Source organism: Schistocerca americana, chromosome 4 (genome assembly GCF_021461395.2).
Source record: "Schistocerca americana isolate TAMUIC-IGC-003095 chromosome 4, iqSchAmer2.1, whole genome shotgun sequence".
In the NCBI taxonomy this organism is placed as follows: domain Eukaryota; kingdom Metazoa; phylum Arthropoda; class Insecta; order Orthoptera; family Acrididae; genus Schistocerca; species Schistocerca americana.
In genome coordinates, this window is record NC_060122.1 from 115,801,879 (window position 1) to 115,807,347 (window position 5,469).

At 46.5% G+C, this 5,469-nt stretch overlaps 1 non-coding gene across 1 annotated transcript; it reads right to left on the reverse strand.

Moving 5' to 3' along the window:
- Positions 1-346: 346 nt before the first annotated feature.
- Positions 347-421, reverse strand: Trnas-cga. Its single transcript has one exon. It is a non-coding gene; the product is annotated as a tRNA-Ser (tRNA).
- Between the last annotated feature and the right edge of the window lie 5,048 nt (positions 422-5,469).

Here is a 5,469-nt window from a genome sequence, read left to right on the forward strand (position 1 = left end):
TGGATCATAAAACTTCACAAAGAACGCATACAAATCAGAATCAAACTAAGTAGTATCTACCTGATCAGGTGTAACACGGATAACATCAGCAAACCAATTTGAATTTCTTAAGTGCCGGCCTGAACACGACGCATACTCTTGTCAAAACTGGAACGAACAGTAGCTCGGCGAGGAACAGAGTTAAGAGACTCGACAGACACCCCCGGCAAGAGAAAAACGACAACAAATTCCCCTACGCAACTACGATATGACACCGGCCGATACACCAACAAGACTGAGTAAAATGAGATTTTCACTCTGCAGCGGAGTGTGCGCTGATATGAAACTTCCTGGCAGATTAAAACTGTGTGTCGGGCCGAGACTCGAACTCGGGACCTTTGCCTTTCGCGGGCAAGTGCTCTACCAACTGAGCTACCCAAGCACGACTCACGCCCCGCCCTCACAGCTTTACTTCTGCCAGTATCTCGCCTCCTACCTTCCAAACTAATCAAAGGTTTGGCCGAGTCGGAAAATAAATTAATTTCATCACAGACCAAAAACTCATAAAAATATGTACGTCATGATATCGCTCATAGGGGATGCGACGTAATTAATAGTATTTCCCATGCACTGTCCACGAGAATCAACCATTTAAAATAAAATAGTACATGCATGAACACTGTGCAGAAGATAAGCTCCCAGCAACACACCTGAAAATAAGACTTTTGCCGGCCGAAGTGGCCGTGCGGTCAAAGGCGCTGCAGTCTGGAACCGCAAGACCGCTACGGTCGCAGGTTCGAATCCTGTCTCGGGCATGGATGTTTGTGATGTCCTTAGGTTAGTTAGGTTTAACTAGTTCTACGTTCTAGGGGACTAATGACCTCAGCAGTTGAGTCCCATAGTGCTCAGAGCCATTTGAACAACAAAATAAGACTTAATCTAAAGCATTTGTTTTAAAATAAAAGGGGAAACTAATCACTGGACCTGTGCGTAAGAAAACGCGTTGGGTGTGCTAACAGGAAAGCTACGAGGTGAGTGGCTTAGGTGCAAAAACGCAACCTCGGAATGCAAGAGAAAATCGTGTACAAAATCATTTATTCCTAAGATATGGATGTGAGGCATGTACACAATTCCTGATAACATTAATTCCTAAAACATTAAAGAAAAGCACCGAAACATACACCGTTATAATCTACACCTAAAATCATTGGTGTGAATCATTCATACAACTACTGTTGCCTGATAACTGATCGCAATAACTCGTGAAACGGTACACGTTTCGCAGTACACCCGCGTGCCCACGTGGTTTGTGGAGACGCAATTTCTAGGTATCGTGGACAAGTTGCAACAATATCTCATCACACAATCACGAACAGTTAACATTCTTTAAAACAAACATGAGACCGGACAGTTAGTGATAACGGTAGCCCAACAAATTTTAATGTTCAACCACGTGGTCGGCTCCCCACGGACGAAAGATACATAATGCAAGGCAAATTTACGAGAAGGCAAAGCTATTAATATTTAGAAAAACGAAAGCTTATACAGGCACAGCTGAAGGCAAACAGACATTCATACAGAAGCGAGTGCTCACTTCTTATCGACACCTTTGTGTGGCGCTCTTCCGGTGGATCCAAATCTGCTATAGAAATTTACTAAAAGCAAAATCTGCCAAGTTTTGCATTCCTTGCTGCGACAAGGCAAAGCAATCTTTCAGAGTTGAGAAGCGAGACCAAAAGCTAACAGCTCTCCCCTCGCCAAGTAACAACGCGCCACGCGGTCAGTCTAACTCACCCTTCTTCGACTGGGGCACAGCTGTGGACGCTTCCCGTACCGGCGGCAGACTGCCTCCCTTTTACTTCTCCAGCCTCCTCCACGCTTCGCCTGGCCCGGAAAACCCAAAGATGCCATTTCCGCCACCAACTTAACGCAGGTGGATTTCTCACAAGTAGCGCAAACCTCTTTGCCTACTTGACCACTACGAGAGTATGCTATTCTGTACAACTGCTGCTGAATCTGTATGACTACCGCAGACTTTCTGCAGCAGACTACGCCACCGTCTAGTAACGTGACACACAACCACATTCATTCAATCGCACCATTATAAGAGTTATGAGGAAAGGGAAACAAGGAAAAGGAGAAATGCTAGTGAAAATGGGCTACAGGACTAATGAAAAGTGGCTACAGGACCAACTGAGTAGCTTCGACACAAGCGGCGCTGCGGCACAGGCGGAAGTTAACTACGACTCGTTCGCTCGAGGCGCAAAGCGACACTTGTACTCGTCCACTGTCGCGCTTGAGGTCACAGCACCAAGTGTAAGTGTCCTGGTAGTCTTTGCATAGTTACTTATCCAGGCAGTCGTCCATAGTATCGCCTGGTGTTACTTTGGCATTGACTCAGGTTTCACAGCACCTAGCCCGACCGGCTGTTCTTAAATGTTTTTAAATTTTTATGGACTTTTTGTTTTTTATGTGTATTGTTGCGTGTAAAAATTATCTCCCGTCTGGTGCTATTTTCAGCACGACACCTGAAGATGGGCGTATAAGAGCCCGAAACTGGTCGTGTGTTAAATAAAAGAACGTTACAACTCCAGCGGTATTTTCAACTTCTGGTAGATTAGCGACCAAGTTAACACAGGAAACAGAAGATTTAGTTATTTTTCTCAAACGAAGGCTAATCACAAGTAAGGCAGCAAGAAACAGAGTTCAGCTACCGCAGTGTCAAGTAGGATGAGGCTTTGCTGCAGTAGGATATGAATGATGGAGTCAAGAGTCGCTACTAGGCGGGGTCTGCATAGGGAAGTGGCTCCGAGCACTAGTGGGCTAGTGGCAGCCGCTGGGCGGCCTAGAACGCGCTGGCAGGGGGCGCTCGTGGTACCGAGCCACGGGAGACATGGCACGGCGGGCGTTCCCCATTGGTTCCGCCAGATACTGCACGGGTGCTATCGGCATCTCACGGAAACTTGCAATTTTCTTGCTATGGCGTCCAGAGAAATCGATACATAATACCACAAGTCTTACTTAGTGAGCCGTTATCAGAAACAGTTTCTTCCGGCATCCCTGTCGGTGTTTTGATCTTTCTCGCATTCCGACGTGCGTTTGGGTATTCCTTAATGAGTCGTTATCAGAAAGAGTTTCTTGCTGAATCCTATTCAGTGTCAACTTCTTTGCTTCGGCAGCCTATTATTCTTTAAAAATAAACAAATAGGTGGAGTTTGCTGTTGATATGACATAAACAGATTACAGAAATTTTTATGTATTGGGCACCGTATTATACGCGACACATTTGTAGGAGATCAAATACTGGCTAAAAAGTTCTGCCCACAAAACGTGGTTCACCAAATTGAAACTGATGAACACTGATACCTGAACACACATGAAACGACGGCTGCGGTGGCCGAGCGGTTCTAGGCGCTTCAATCCGGAACCACGAGTCTGCTGCGGTCGCAGGTTCGAATCCTGCCTCGGGCATGGATGTGTGTGATGTCCTTAGAACTACTTAAACCTAACTAACCTAAGTCTAGGGGACTGATGACCTCAGCTGTTAGGTTCTAAAGTGCTTAGAAAAATGAAACTTCGTACTGGAGAGCCCTCATGTCGTTGCTACATCAGTGAATGAGGCTATCACGCAAACCTCGACCAACCATAGATGTAATATAGAGGTCCTGTCTAAGTAATGACAGGCCACGTATCTTTCGTAACTGTATATATTTTTGGACATTTGGGGTTGATCTTTTCATATTGTGATCAGTCGTCTTTGTTATCAGAGACTTACTAATAGTGTTCACATATTATTGTGCCAACGTTAACCTAGAAACTGATTTTCGCTATGACAAATATGTTCAATAGCTATTGACACATGTTAATTGTGCTGTTAGACGTTACAACTCCGCGACAATTGAACTGCCACCCCAACGCGACGTACGGCAAGACAAGTATTCCTCTGAGTGTCGCAGTATGGCGACACTCATATAACTCGCCTCTCAGTGCGTGACCTGGAAAACAAGGCTTTATGGATGTGCGCTGAGCTCTGCGGTGGATCGTCAGATGCGCCCGTGTGAGGACGATGGAGGGAGGACACAAAGCAATGGCTTTAGTTACCTTCGTATTACCAACAAATAGCGAAGGATAAACGGTGCTGGCAACACGAATCCGGTGAAGTGAAGAGACTTGTGGCAACCTAAAAATACCACACTGCAATGCTAAATGAACTGTCACACTGTGCTGGGTACTTCGAGATGGACCGAGCAAAGACTAGCCTTGGCCCACGTACCTAGGACGCGTGCGATTTTGCACGCCGTGGCCACCCCTACGCCGCAGGATATTCTGTGCTGGTTTTCACGTCTTGAGCTATGCCGCATCCCAGCATCAGCCAACGCTTCCCACCTGTCACTGAAGTGACACACACATTCTCTTCTCTCGTGTTTTAGCGATCAGAGTGTCGTGCTGCGAACAAGCTGTCCTCCTTTCCCGCATGTACGGCATTTAAGGCGTCTTGCTACAATTTACAGTGAGATGACAAAAATCACGGGCTACCTCCTAATATCGTGTCGAACCTCCTTTTCCCCCGCATAGTGTAGCATCTCGACGTGACATGGACTCAAAAAGTCATCAGAAGTCCCCTGTAGATGTACTGAGCCATGCTGGTGCAAGATTTTGTGCACGAAATGGCCTCTCTATTTTGTCGCATAAATGTTCGATGGGATTCCTGTGGCGCCATCTTGGTGGCCAAATTATTCGATCGAATTACCCAAAATGTTCTTCAAACCAAACGCGAACAGTTGTGACACGGCTACATGGCGCATCAGGCATCCATGTAAATTCCATCGTTGTTTGGGAACGTGACGCCATGAACGGCTGCAATTGCTCCTAGTAGCCGAACGCTCAGAGGGTGCAGTCTACTCCATGTGAACACAGTCCACACCATTATGGAGCCGCCATCAACTTGCACAGTGCCTTATTGACAAGTGGAATCTGTGCCATACTCTAAGCCTACCAGCAGCTCTTAACTGCCGAAATCGGGACTCATCTAACGAGATCACGGTTTTCGAGTCGTTTAGATTCCAACACCTGTGGTCTAGGGGTAGCGTCTTTGATTAGTAATCAATCGGCCCCGGGTTCGAATCCAGCCACTGCTTAAATTTTGATTAATAATCAGCATTGGCGGCCGAAGACTTCCGGCATAAGAAGCCTGCCAACGGCTTTGTCAAAGAGGGTGGAGGAGCGGATAGAGGTTCAGGGCACTCACTTGTCCTTGAGGTGGGTCACTGGCCCTAAAGGCGGAAGAATCCGCAATGGTCAACTTCACAAGGTTGCAGAAGGCAATAGAAATCACTGCATTAAAGACACGTAATGTTTATACACAGGACATGTGGCCTGTAACTGAAAAAGTGTCATGTTGATCTCTCCATTTGCAAAAGATTCCTGAGTAGTCCCACATTCGTATCTCCGGGAGGGACTGCCAAGGGGGAGGTAACCATGACAAAAAGA